The following is a 15,629-nucleotide window of genomic DNA, read 5'->3' as shown; positions in this document are numbered from 1 at the left end:
TAGTGATTCAACAATTCCATACATTACCTGGTGCTTATCACAAGTGCACTCATTAATCCCCATTACCTGTTTAATCCATCCCACCACCCACCTCCCCTCTGGTAACCATAAATTTGTTCTCTATAATTAAGAGTCTGAATAAAAAAGGGGGGGTGCCTGGGTAGCTCAGTCATTTGAGCATCCGACTCTTGGTTTTGGCTCAGGTCATGATCTCAGGGTTGTGGGATCAAGCCCTGCTCAGCAGGAATTCTGCTTGAGATTCTCTCTCTCTCCATCTGCCCCTCCCCCCCATTCATACGCTCTCTCTCTCTCTCTAAAATATAAAAAATAAAACAGTCTGTTTCTTGGTTTATCTCTCTCTCTTTTTTCCCTTTGCTCATTTGTTTTATTTCTCAAATTCCATATATGAGTGAAATCATATGGCATTTGTCTTTCTCTGATTACTTATTTCTGTTAGCATAATGCTCTCTAGCTCCATCCACATTGTTGGAAACGGCAAGATTTCATTCTTTTTTATGGTTGAATAATATTCCACCATATATATGTATAATATATGTATGTATATACGTATATCTCACATCTTCTTTATCCATTCATCTATTTTTTGTTTTAAGTTTTTAAATTCTAGTTAGTTAACATACACTGTAATATTGGTTTCAGAAGTAGAATTTAGTGATTCATCACATAACACCCAGGGCTTATCACACCAAGTGCCCTCCTTAATACCCATCACCCATTTAGCCCATCCCTGCCTACTTCCCTAAAAGTGAATTCACTTTAAGTGGCCTTTTTAAGAACCACTTCTTGGACAATGAGGACTTTTTGTACATGGAAAGAATCTAGTGAGGGATCTTTATGAGAAAGAATATGCATCACCAACAAGAGGGAGATTTTCTTGCCTTCCTGGCATCAATTCCAGGCCCTTCTGTCTCACAACACTAATATAAGCCTCACCATTTAGAAATACCTGTCACTATTAGGGAACTCACAACTCCTCCCGAATATACATGCAAACCTACAATTTTGATTTAGTCTATTTGGTTGAGATGAAAAGGAAACATTTAATAGCCCATTAAAGCACTGAGAAGGAGTGTGGTTTTGAATCCACCAACATTCAAAAACATTTCTGGAAAATCATGGACTGGATTGTCCCTCCTGTATTAGGGCCATTTCCTAAAGTGCCTCAAAGCACTTTCAACACCCTAAGGCATTTGGCTCTGGAATTCTGGTGTTGGCAGGAAGCTCTTCATCCCATCTGCTCTTTCTACCACCTTCACATGGTGAATAATTAATAGTCTTCTTGATTTTTTTTGGAATAGAAGCCAAAATCAACACTAGAACAGAACAGATTGCTGGGCTCCACTCCTTTCTGGGAAAGCCCAGCAGAGGCTTCCACATGTTCCATGAAGACCTGACAGCATGGCTATAGGAATGCCATACATAGCCCAAACTGGCCCCCAAATGTGAGTTGGTTGCTTCTGAGGGCAGTGCGTGTCAGCAAGTCAGCAAGGATGCTATACCTATCCCAAATAATGCATGAAACAAAGTTAAAGTTATGTCTATCATGACTTTTGGTTTTCATTATTGCACAGACAATAGCAATTTAGTCAAATAGTAAGGCTACATTTTCAAGGCAAGTACTTGTTTTACTTTTCTCCAACTCTTTATTTGGAAAATGCTCAAATTTACAAAAATGTTGGAAGACTAGTACAATGAACATTCAAATACACTTTGCCTACATTCACCAATTTGCTGCATTTGCACTGTCTCTCTCTTTCTCACACCTTCCTCTCTCTTTCTCTCTTCTTCTCATTCTCTCCCAAACTAATTAAAAGTAAGTTGCACTTTTAGTCTCATTAAGGTTAAGGGCATTTTTTAAAAAGAACCATAATTCCATTATGACATCTAATTTTTCTCAAAGATTCAACCTAGTTGTAAAAATTATTCAGCTGTTTTTGTCTTTTTAATTTTAATTTAGAATAGTCCCCCTGCTTTTTGGTTTTGTTTTTCATGATACTGACTTAAAAAAAAAAGTACAGGCCAGTTGTAGAATGTCCAACATTTTGGATTTGTCTAATTGCTTTCTCATGTTTAGATTCAGGTTGAACATTTCTGACAAGATTAATTTATAGGAGATATTGTATATTTAATGCATAACATCAAAGGACATATAATGAATGCCAGATTGAACTACTACTATTAATGCTAAATTAATTACTTGGTTAGGGTGATGAGCATTAGCTCTTTTTATTTAAAATTATATCTAATAAGCACTGAGTAATGTATAGAACTGTTGAATCATGGTATTATACACCTGAAACTAATATAATAGTGTGTGTTAATTATACTTGAATAAAAAAAGTTGTATCTAGTAAATGATCTATGAGTGATACTTTGCAACTGTGTGAGTATCCTATTTCCTACAAACCCACATCCCAATTTTAGCATTCTTTGATGATATTTACCTAGATAAGCTATTACACTGGAGATGGCAAAATGGCTAATCCTATCTATTAACTGGAATTTTTCTCAAAAGACGAACCACTCTTCCTCCATTCCTATCCCTTTTGAATATCATAGTAGATTCATGAGTTATTTTAAAATTTAATGGATTATAATATATTACTATCTCTATACTTTTTGATCCTCCAGCTATATCAAATTTGGCCAAGAGGAGCCCCTTTCAGTATGCTCCTCTGTCGTTTTGATATTACCCCCATTAGTCTTTGAGCAGTCCTTTGCTTTCTGGATCAAGAAGCTATCCCATGCCCACTGTAGCTTTTTCTTGTCCCCTATCTGGAATCAGCCAATTCTCCAAATGCTCAGTTCCTTTTATTAGGGAGTGCATTTAAAAACTAATATCTGAGTAATTTGTATTTTCCCTGTTACTGGGATACCATTGTTTCTAGGCTATTCTAATGGACAGAACTAGGAAGTATACTTTTAAAATGAATTCATGTTGATATTTCTAGTTCAAATTTAGCATTACGTCATTTTTTCCTAGCTTTTTAAATGTTATATTTCTACTTTTTCTCTCATAGTGAGAATTTTGATTTCTTATAGTAATATATTTACCTATTTGTCATCTTATGTCATAAATTCAACAGTTTAAGAATTAAAATAGTATTACAACTAACAATAAACCTATTAGGTAAAGGTTAACATTGCCTTTTCTCTTAGAATTGGTCCCACTAGGACTTTATAATTAAGACACTATTTCCAAAGGTGCTTGAATTAATTCCGCTTCCTGAATGACTATATTATCAATTTAATAGGCAGTTAGATTCATTTGTTTCTCTTTGTATTCAGTTTTAGAATTTGCTTTTTTTTCTAAAAATATTTTAATGAAAAAGCTATCTTCCTTTTTTTTTAAAGATTTTTAAATTATTTATTTGAGAGAGAGAGCAAGCAGGAAGCAAGAGAGAGCACAAGCAGGGTGAAAGGCAAAAGGAGAAGAAGACTCCCTGATGAGCAGGGAGCCCGATGTGGGACTCTATCCCAGGACTCCAGGATCATGACCTGAGCTGAAAGCACAGGCTTAACCAGCTGAGCCCCCCAGGCATACAGAAAATGTTATCTTTCTGTAAACATTTCATTATACTACAAATGAAACATCTGAATCCATTATAGACCACCTCTTAAATCTTAAAAACCAGGATAAAACATTGAAATTTAAAAGTAATCTTGAATATTATATAGGCTAACAATCCTTACATCACCCCTGCATTAACTTGAGAATTACTCAACCACTTATGACATCAATTACTGGAACTCCAAGATACTGTCCTTAACTAGAAATGTTTCAAGTTGTGACTTACATAGTGGAACTCTTAAAAACAAGTTTATTTCAGTTGTTCAGATTCTTAACAAATTATCTTTATTACCCAATTTTCTTCAAGATTTCAGTATGTATCAGGTTTTTTGAAAAAAATGTAGCCTGGGAAACGGTAACATGTGAGACGGCTTGACAAGATCAGTTGAAAAGATGGTCTCAACCATTTCCCCCTCCTTTGAACTTCTGTATATATATATATATATATATTTTTTTTTTTTTTTTTAAACTGGTGCTATGACTGAAGAGCACATTTTTCAGGAATGACAGTGGAACTACCTTTAAATAAAATCACTTTATTTCATAAGAAATGAAATGGACCGTAAAGAAAGAACAATGCCTTTAAAAAAAATGTTTCCTATCTTAATTTCACACTAAAACCACTTTGTAAAGAAAATTTATCATTAAAGGGCTAATACCTTCTTCAACACTTCATTCTATGTGTAGAAATTCAGTTCTGATTTAGGTACAGAAACAGAGCCAACCAGTCATTTTCTGAGAATAAACTCTGGCAAACTAAAGGGTTTGCTTTTTAAAATCTTTTTATTTTAGCCGTATTTTTTGAATATATAGAACATTTACATAGCTCAAATTACAAACTATATTAAAAAATTCTTTACCCTTCTACTATTCCCATTTACACCCAATTGGTAACCATTTTCTGTCCTTCCTATGTTGTTGGGGTTTTTTATTTGCAAAAACAAGCAAATGTGTGTTAATTTTTTATCCCTTCTTTCTATTTACCCCTTTTTCTTACACAAAATGTAGCATACTACAATTGATCCTTGAGCAGCATGGGTTTGACCTGCATAGGTCCACTTATATGTGGATTTTTTCAATAAATACACTACAGTAGGGTAAATGTATTTTCTCTTCCTTATGATTTTCTTAACATTTTCTTTTATCTAGCTTATTTCAATTTAAGAAAATAGCATATAATATATATAACACAAAATACGTGTTAATCGACTCTTTTGTGTCATTGGTAAGGCTTCTGGTTAACTGTAGGTTGTTAGTAGTTAAGTTCTGGGGAGTCAAAAGTTACACTTGGATTTTTGACCGTGCAGGGGTTGGCACCCCTAACCCCCATGTTGTTCAAGAGTCAACTATATATACACCATGATTTTTCACTTAAAATACATCCCAAAAATCATTCCATGTTAGTTTATGGACATGTTCGTCATTATTATTTATGGCTTCGTAGAAATCCATTGTGTAGATATATCACAGCTTATTCTACTCTTTTCCACAAATAGGCATTTTGGTTATTTTTCATTTTGCTATTGCTAACAATTTAATATTGAATAATACCCATTTTCCTTTTATATGTAGAGACATATCCTCAGGAAAAATTTCTAGAAGTGAAATTGCTCAGGACTATGAGCTTCACAAGTTGTTCCTGTGTTTTTCTCCCCCTCTTCGGTGGGATGGCTAAAATGGGCTGGAGTTGGGATATTTCCCTTCCTCCATGTCACTTAGGCTCTGATTAGCTAGTTTCTCCTGAGGGCAGGCCTTGTTAGGAACAAAGTGCTCTGGCATATTTCCAAATGTTTCCTTTTCCCTTCCCTCTACCAAAAGCTTGAGGGGATTTTTCTTTGATACTTACTAGGAGAACCTGGTCAAGCTCCAGGAGGTAAATCTCACAAAACTGTGGCTGCCTACTTATAACTGAGTCTTCCTGGCTTTTTTTTTTTTTTTTTTTATTCCTGGCTTTTTAATTCTCAAAGTTGTCCATATTGGGACTTCACAATTCATCAATTACAACTCAGACTGTAAGCCCTTATCCCTAATACAAAGCTACTTGGTTTTATAGCTTTATGTTAAGTATTAAAATCAAGTTGTATAAACCCTTCAACTTATTTTTCTTTTTTTTCAGAATTGATTTAGCATCTTAAGGCCCTTTGCATTTTCATATAGGTTTTGGGATCAGTATGTCAATTTCTATTTAAAAAGTCTCTGAAATTTTTATTTGAATTGTTTTGAATCTATAAGTCAATTTGGGGAAAATGTATATCCTAATGATATTAAGTGCTCCAATCCATGAACCAGGTATATCTCTCTATTTAGATCTTTATTAATTCTCTCAGTAATATTTTCTAGATTTTTAAATAAAAATATAGTTAACAGTAATATTTTGTAATTTTTAATGTAGAAGTTTTACATATCTTTTATAAAATTTAATCCTAAGTACTTTATGTTTTGTGTGTAACTGTAAGTAGCATTTTATTGCATTTTTCAACTGTTTGCTGATACAGAAATGGAATCATTTTGTATAATGACTTCCTACCCTACAAAGTTGCTAAATTTATAGTGTTGATTGCTATCTCTAGATCTGCCAATTTTTGCTTCATGAAATTTAAAGCTCTGTTGTTTGAAGTATACATATTTAAGATTGTTGATTTTTCCTAATGATTCCATTTTATCATTATTAAATGGCACTCTGTCCTTCTTAAAACTCTTGGTCTTGATGTCTACTTTGGTATTAATATAACCACCAAGTTTCCTCCTGCCTTCTATATATTTGTGTCTTTAAATGTATGTATGTATGTTATGTATGTATGTATCTTAAAGAGAATAAAAAAGACAAATTATTTTTGAAAAATCAAATTGATATCTTTAAATTTAAAACTTGTCTCTTTTAGGCAGAAATCGAATTTGATTTGTCTTTTTTATCCAGTCTGACAATTTCTGCCTATTAACTGGAGTGTTTAGACCATTAATGTTTGAGGTAATTATTGATATGATTTGGTTTATATCTATCATCTTGATATTTGTTTTTCATTTGTCCATTTTGTTTCTCTTTTGTTTCTTTTCTATGTTCTTTTGTGTTTATGCAATTTTTTTCATTTCACATTTTATTTCCTTTGTTGAATTATAATCTATATCTGTTTTTATTATTTTTTAGTGGTTGCTCTAGGGTTAATAATGTATGTCTGGGGGCGCCTGGGTGGCTCAGTCGTTAAGCGTCTGCCTTCGGCTCAGGTCATGATCCCAAGGTCCTGGGTTCGAGCCCCACATCAGGCTCCCTGCTCAGCAGGAAGCCTGTTTCTCCCTCTCCCACTCCCCCTGCTTGTGTTCCCTCTCTCGCTGTGTCTCTCTCTGTCAAATAAATAAAAAATCTTTAAAAAAAAAATATATATATATATGTCTGAACTTATCCAAGTCTATTTATAGTCAATACTGAACTATTTCATACTTCACAACTCCCAGTTCAGAAATGCAGTAACCTTAAACAATATAATTTCATTTACACAACCCATCACAGAATTTCTGGTGTCTCAGCTAAGTGACTGTGTTGTTAACAAGGTGTTGTAGCTGTCTTTTCACTCCTGCTGGGCCAGGACTCCAAAGTCCCTAGCACTGCTGGGCCACTAGTAGTATCTGTTTTATTCTCCACCCTTTGGTAAGCCTCATATCTAGCACAGCCCTTGGCCAAGGACTTGTGCAGAACTCCCCAGTCCAATCTCCATGAAAACTTCTGGGGTGCTGCTCTGTGCAGTCCCCTCTTCTCTGGTGCCTGCCCTGCAGATTCCAGCCACTTCAGCTTCCTCAAGTCAGCAGGACCATCTTGCTCTGCTAACTCCATTTCACTGGCTTCAGTACAGAAATTCTCAAGCAGGGAGGTAGGGTTAATATGAGGCTTCCCTTGTCAGTTTCTCTTCTTTCAGAGATTGCAGTCTTTCATAGACTGTTGTCCAGTTTCCTATGTACACTGGGGGAGGGCTAGCTCAGTATCTATTAGATTTACTCAAAACCAAGAAGTTTTAGGCACTTTTATAATGAAAAGAATATGTTTCAGGGTACAAGCTCATGACATCTATAAGTTAGAAACTTGTAGAGTTTACCTTCACTTTGCTTTTTATAGAATTTATCTGTTTGAGAGTCTCTAGTAGTTCAACTGGAGTTTAAGAAGATATTGTACAGGTTCTTGAGGCATTCTGGAAAAATTTAACTTCATTTTATGTATTCTGAGCATTTCAGAATTCTCCACAGTTTTCCTCTGCTTGCTTCACCTCTTTGGCCTTCTTCATTCTCTTTCCTATGCGTCTTCACTTTCTCTCTCTTTTAAAAAAAATTTAATACATACTTGTATAGGAGATCTTATGGGCCCAAAATTCTGGGGGGCTTGGTGGATATTAACTCATTTAATTTTTGAGTGCAGTAAGTAAAGCAAAGGGGAGTAGTGGATGCAAGGCAAGTGAGCGTGCCTTACCACTTGTTTTCCTTCTGGAAAATTAGGGGAATTGTTTGTCTTGCTCTCTTGTTTGTCTTGTCTTTCTTAAGCTATTAGAAAAAAAACCTTTGTTATGTTTGTTTTGGAGAAATGTAGAACAATTATGCACAGCTTTTTAGGTGAATTGTTAGGCAATTAACTCCCCTTTTTGTTTCCCTTCACTCCGTAGAGACTGGAAGAAGTTTTTGCCCTTCCTCATATTATGTGATTAATTTTAATACAGGAAGAAACTCTGCCAAATATTCTGTTTCAGAAAACTTTCAAATGAGGCAGATCTGGTAAGCTAAATTTCAGCTCAAGTAATAGTTACTTAGAAAAGAAAAAATTTTTTAAATATAGGACTGATTTACTAACTGCTTCTAAGAGCCTGTCTGGATTTATTTATATTTTAGTTTTTCTGGCTCTGGAATAGTTTTTCTGGCTCTTTTGTGGCAGTCAAAATGCCACAAAAGAAGTACAAAAACATGACTTTCAGTGTCCAAACAATGTGGTCTAAAAAGTAAAGCAAATTGAGGGAAAAAAACAAAACAACATTACCTCTGTTCTCTCTTATGTTCCACAGTTAAAACATCCAGTGCCTTCATGTTTTTCCTTTATCAGGACAATGCTCTCTTCAGAGAATCTGGCACCTTAGTTCTCAAAGGCCAGAGTGATGGAAAATCATTTGACCTACAGCAGCAAGGATACCAAACTGTAAGAGGACACGGGGAGCCAGCATTCCAGTCTTGACTTTGGCCTTTGCAGTGCAGACCTTCCCAAATGGCAGTGCCAAATGTTTAACTTTTTACCATGAATATAAAACCTCATTCCTGGCCCATGCATATTGCTATGAGACCTTCATAAATCAATTAACAGGCATATCTCACCCCAGGTAAAATGGAAAATCTTTCTTATATGAGACCCTGGTCAGAAGGTGGCCTCCCTCTTTCCTGGACTGGAATTTGTATTTGTCTGCCAAAGCTACTGTGGCTATTTGAGAGCCAGATTAGGCCCTCACAGGGGAGTTGGGGTCATTGTTCACATCAAATGCCACCTCAGGGCCTACACTCACACTTCTCCCTCTGTCTGGAACACTTATCCTCACTCCTCATGACTAACTACTTATCCTCAGACTTCCATTTCAAGGTTACCTCTTCATAGGTGTTTTCATCAATCACCCAATATAAATGGATTCTCTAGACACATTCTCTTATAATTCTTATGTTCTTGTCCTTCAAAGCATTTATCTCACTATGCTAGTATGTCATTTATCTCTGTTTATTGCTTGTTTCATCTACTGAATCCTGTGCTCCATGAAGCCAGGAATCATTTCTTTTTTTTTTTTTTTTAAGATTTTATTTATTTATTTGACAGACAGAGGCATAGTGAGAGAGGGAACACAAGCAGGGGGAGTGGGAGAGGGAGAAGCAGGCTTCCCGCCGAGCAGGGAGCCCGATGTGGGGCTCGATCCCAGGACCCTGAGATCATGACCTGAGCCGAAGGCAGATGCTTAATGACTGAGCCACCCAGGCGCCCCGCCAGGAATCATTTCTATCTGACCAACCACAACAAACACAGTCTCTAGTATAGAGCCTGGCTCATAGTGGGCATTCAGTATATATTTGTTGACTAAATCAATGAACCACCTTTCCTCTACCCACACCCCCACAGAGGACTATGGCAGCCACATGGAGAGAGCTGCAGCAACCAAACATGGAGTGGGGGGTGAACAAATTCATCTTATCCAAAATTATGCAGAGGATTCACAAAAGCACCCTGAGGCAAGAGTCAGAAATATGCAGGGTGAATCATGAAAAGTGAGGTCTCTGCCCCCTACAACCAAATAAGGAAACCAGAACGCACACAGGGCATATTTAACTAGGCACCTTATAGAAATCCAGGGCAAAGGGCAGGGCTCTTGTTGCTTATTTTACAAATTGAGGTTTTTAAAAATTTATATACCAGTGTTAATAATCTACCTCCCTTTGGGTAGGATGATGAAAGTAATTAGCACAGGGAAAAGTAACACCAAAGAAAGTCAGCTTATTGGAATAAGAGCTTTCAGAGCAAGGGTACAGAGTAAAGCATTTGACACCATCTCTCAGGCAACTGCAGAAATACTTGTCTGAGTAGGCTTAAGTGAAAACTGAGTATTCAACTAAAAGGAATGTATTCAACAAGAATATCACACCAGCTTTCCAGTGTAACAGAGTTCTTTTGGAACCAATATACATACCTTTAATTCTAATCTGGGGATGGCAAAGAAATTGTATCTGATGGGCTAAGTCTAAGTCCATTGGCAGTGGCTGCCCAGAGTACTAGACTGTGACAAATTCTAAGGCTGAGTCTGGGCTCAGTGAGGAAATGAGCTATGCCCAGGTAGTAATGTCTGATGGGCAGAGAATAGGGATTAAAACTAATCATGCCATGTTGCTGTCATTACCATTAAACTAAAAACAACAGCAACAAAAGTTTTATTAATTGGGATTTTGATTCAGACTCTAGGTAGGGCTGACATGATGGCCAACTTGAGGGAAATAACACCAAGCAGGAAGAGTCTAGAGGTATCATTATTAACATCACACCCGAAGAGGTGCAATTTTCCCCCATCCCATAAGGAACCATCTTCATTCAAGGTTCATGGCCTTCAGAATACCCCCTTTTCTGACCCTTTCTTGGAGCTGCCTTTTACCTGTGCGATCCTTGCTTCCCACCTAGACCAACTAGCCCATTCTATGGTCTTCTGCAAACTCTTAGTGTAACTGTACACAGAACATTGCTGTGCTGGACCTTGGATAAATAATCACAAGGGAATATTGACTCAGATAACGTGTTAAGTCCTATCCTTAAATTCTAAATTCTTTGATTCCAGGACTTTCATACCTCTAAGATAGATTACATTTAAGAAGTGTGGAAATCTCTCCATTTTTTTCATCAAGAAACCTGGGAAACCCCATAATGTAATTCTAACAGGAGCTGAGTCACAGAAAGACTTTTTATAATACTAAACAGAAAATCATCTACAGGAACAGGGCTCAGTTTATAATTCCTAGTCCCAAGATCAGGCAACTGGACTAGTCATAGTTTTTAGGAAAATACATTTCTTGATTTATAAATAAAAATTTTAAAAGCTAACAAGGAAACAAAAAAAAAGCAAAGATTTTTTTCATATGTGATTTTTTTTATTTGATTTTTTTTGTTAAATATAAAAGAGTATTTACAGAAGTTGAAAAAAATTTTGGTCCTCTTTAAATGATATCCCCAAGGGATATCTTCATCTTGTAGAGATATATTCACCCTTCTTTTCTAAATAAGCCGTTGAACAATATCCCATAGACCTTTACAGTCACTTTCTGCATTATAGTCCTCCTATGACATAAACAAGTCAAACCCAAATCTTGGTAGAGGGAAAACAGAAATCATCTGTCATATTGAGGGCATTAAATCACACTCTTCTAAATTTCTCCTAAATTTCCCATTAATGAGGTAAAAGTTAAGGCACTGACATAGAAATTTGCATAAAGTCGATAAGGTTCATATTGTTTATTTTTAAAAAATATTTTCCCTTAAAATTTGACAAAATGTTTTGCGGACTTAGTAACGTATAGTATAGTAGAGTGCGGTATAATACAGCTATGATGTTACTAATTACACTTACCTATGCCTGTGATTTAAACTCTTGTGCATCTCCATTGTCTGTACAGATTAAAGTTCAAGTTTTTTTAAATAGCTTACAAAACCCAACTTAATCTGTTATTTCCTATCTCCCTAACTTCATCTCCCTTTATCCTTTTACCTGTGATCTCCAAAAGTACCAAATTGCTAGCAATCACCAGCACACTGGCCTTTCCTTGCACCCTTAACTTTGGCCATGTAGCCTCCTCTGCCTGAAATTGCCTGTCCTCCCTTCATTGCTTGGTAATTTCAATTTATCCTTACCAGGCTCCTCCTGATACCATATCCCCATTTATGCAGAGGTAGGTGCTTCTCTTTTACTTCATAAATGCTGAGTTTTCATCTCTATCATTATGGAAATAATTGTTAGCGTTTTACATGTAGTCTCTCCGTCTGGAAAGTAGGCACCAAGGGGCACCTGGGTGGCTCGGTCATTAAGCGTCTGCCTTTGGCTCAGGTCATGATCCCAGGGTCCTGGGATCTAGCCTCACGTCAGGCTCCCTGCTCTGTGGGAGGCCTGCTTCTCCCTCTCCCACTCCCCCTGCTTGTGTTCTGCTCTCGCTGTGTCTCTCTCTGTCAAATAAAGAAATAAAATCTTAAAAAAAGAAAGAAAGTAGGCGCTTGCAGGGCCGTGAACGCTTGTTCCAATTTGTGTGCTCAGTGCTACGTCAGTGCCAGTGTTTGGCTCATCAGAGGCCCACACATACGTGGCTGGGTGATAATTTAATCAATGGAGGACATTCATCATCTCAGGTAATGAAGGAGAAGGGTGCACAGTAACTGTAATGCTCTGTGATGAGCAACACACACACACACAAAAGCCAAAACAAAAAGCTACAAATTCGACACGTTTACTTACTTATGACTGGAGAGCTTATATTACAAATAGGATGAGTGAATCTCCACGCAGATTGAAGAAGAGAATTGAAGCTGGTTTAGTGTCACTTCTGCTTCTTGCTTCACTCTCCTCTTCTCCCCAGTGTAGCCACGGTGCCATCCTCTCTTCCCTAGTTCCTTCCCTGATAACCAGATCATCCTTCCACAGTCACCTCTGCTCACAGATACTGTTCTGTCCTCTCAACTTTTAAAGCATTTTCAGTCTACACTACTGACTTGGCATTTTAAACGTGACCTGTACCCACAGACAGTTTGTCTGTGTCCTGTTTTTTCTATTAGGTCGTAAGTTCTTGGAGACTAGAAACCATGCTTCTTTTTTCCCCTTTTAATTCCAGCAGTGTGTCTTGCACGTGGAAAGTGTCTTACACAACATGTAGTACATTATGTAACAATGCGGGAGCAACAGAGCTTGAATTGAAAATCGGGAAACCTGAATTGAGAACCCAAGCTTTCACTTAAAAGCTTTCACTTAGGGAGCCTGGGTGGCTCAGTTGGTTGGGCGACTGCCTTCGGCTCAGGTCATGATCCTGGAGTCCCGGGATTGAGTCCTACGTCGGGCTCCCTGCTCAGCAGGGAGTCTGCTTCTCTCTCTGACCCTCCCCCCTCTCATGCTCTCTCTCTCTCTATCTCATTCTCTCTCTCAAATAAATAAATAAAATCTTTAAAAAAAAAAAAAAGCTTTCACTTAAAAGCTTTGTGACTGTGGGAAACTTACTTAACTTCACTAAGCTTCAGCTGTGTGATATGTGAAATCAAAATAATGATGCTTCTCTAACAGAGTGGTGGGGAAGATAGAATGAGATCATGTTAGTAAAGTGTTTCAACCGTGAAATGCCCTTCAAATATTAAATAATACTATTATTTTGGAAGAAACACCTCATTTTTCAGGATCTCTTTTTCTATTAACTACTTCATCTATTCCCAGCAGCTATAAATAATTTCTAGGCTCCTGGTTGTCATCTGGTTTCTCGGGGAGGAAGACAAACATTTACCTGTTAGTCCATCTTCTCCTCCAAGAGTTTCAGAAATGCTGGTTTCCTGCTTTACTTCTGGGTGCTATATCGGTGTGTGAACTGGGAGCCACTACAAGGAAAACAAGTCTTCATAACAGTGGAGGTTTATGACAAACAATATAGTCTTCGTTTGTTCCAGCTTTTAAAAGCATGACTAAAAAAAAAACTATAAAAGTAATACAAGTCCATGAGATATCATTAGAAAAATATAAATGGATAGAAAAAAATCACAATAAAATTATCCATAATCCCATTATAATTATTGATAATGCTTTGGCATATTTATTTCCAGAATCTTTTTTTTAATGCTTATATATTTTAACATAGTTCTAATAATTAATCACTAAGTAATTATTATCCATAATAATTCAGATGTTTGATAAACCAACATTTTAATGGTTACAAAATTTAAATGTGGGGATTTTCCTTAACCTTTTCCTGATTCTTGGACATTAAGTTTTCAATTTTCATCATGATAAATACTGCTGTGACTAATGTCTTTCTTTTTTTTTAATTTTTTAATTAATTAATTTATTTATTTGACAGAGAGAGACACAGCGAGAGAGGGAACACAAGCAGGGGGAGTGGGAGAGGGAGAAGCAGGTTTTCCACAGAGCAGGGAGCCCGACGTGGGACTCGATCCCAGGACCCCGGGATCATGACCTGAGCCGAAGGCAGACGCTTAACGACTGAGCCACCCAGGCGCCCCGACTAATGTCTTTCTATATACCAGTTTTTTATTTCTTTCTTTCTACATGTAAGATGATTTATTCAGGAAAAATCAATAGAAGTGTCATTCCTGTGTCAAAGGGCCCAAACATTTCTTTCTCTTTTTAAAGATTTTATTTATCTGAGAGAGAGAGAGAGAGGGAGAGCATAGCAGGGGTGGGGGCTTGGGATAGGGAGGTGGGAGGGGCTGAGGGACAAGCAGACTCCCTGCTGAGTGGGGAGCCCTAGTAGGGGCTCAAGGCGGGGCTGGAGGCGGGGGATCCATCCCAGGACCTTGAGATCATGACCTGAGCCAAAGTCAGACGCTTAACGGACTGAGCCACCCACATGCCCCTCAAAGGGCCCAACATTTCTAAGCCTCTGATGGTCTGTCCTAATTTGATTTCCTTTGAAGAATCCTACCCTACACTGAGTGGGGCAGCCTGAATGGAGGACACATCATGATTTAGGCAATTTATTATGATGATGGTTAATGTCAATAAGATGAAAAGAGAGAAGTGGGCAGGTCTCAGGCCATATTATTTAGAAACAGAAATGACTATAGTTCTACTCTCCAGTATAAGAGATAATATGCAAAGAATTTTATAGAGTATTTGAAGCATTTTTTCCTTACATAAAAACTATTTGTTGAATTGAATAATATTTCACTTCGCTTCTGTAGCACAGAACTCTGACTTAAAGACACTCTACCAAATCCTTCCTTTATGAAATCAGGACCAAAATCCAACCGGATTTGAATCTCAGATCTGAGTAATATAGGAGATGGTGATTTTTTCAGAGAAAGGCTGAATTTTATCTGAGATGGGGCCAGGAGCCAAGCCATATCACTGAAACTACTTCATTTGGAATTTTCTTCCTAATCTCAAAATAATAAGGCCTTGGCATAACCAGCTCAGAACATTATTTATAGTTATCTGTTTAATTAAAAAAGAGGGAGAAGCAATTCTACCATTACATGCAATATTTTGGTGGAGGTTTTCTGCTAAAAAGCAAACGACATGCATTTTATTCGGACTTGCTCTCAAGAAGATGTTTGGAAAAGAACTTTCCAGGACACAGTGTTTTCTTCTTTTACCCCTCTAAAATGGTGTAGTTCTAAGCTTTCCTCTCTTTTTCTTCCAAGATAAGATTGTTGACAGATACATACAAGTCATTAGAAGGTTTGGGGGTTTGCTGTAGTTGTTTGTTTGCATGTTTGTTTCTTTTCTTTCTTTCTTTCTTTCTTTCTTTCTTTCTTTCTTTCTTTCTTTCTTTCTTTCTTTCTTTCTTT

The sequence above is a fragment of the Neomonachus schauinslandi genome, chromosome 7, assembly GCF_002201575.2.
Source record: "Neomonachus schauinslandi chromosome 7, ASM220157v2, whole genome shotgun sequence".
Lineage (NCBI taxonomy): Eukaryota > Metazoa > Chordata > Mammalia > Carnivora > Phocidae > Neomonachus > Neomonachus schauinslandi.
The sequence above is the reverse complement of the archived record's forward strand: the minus strand, read 5'-3'. Positions refer to the sequence as shown.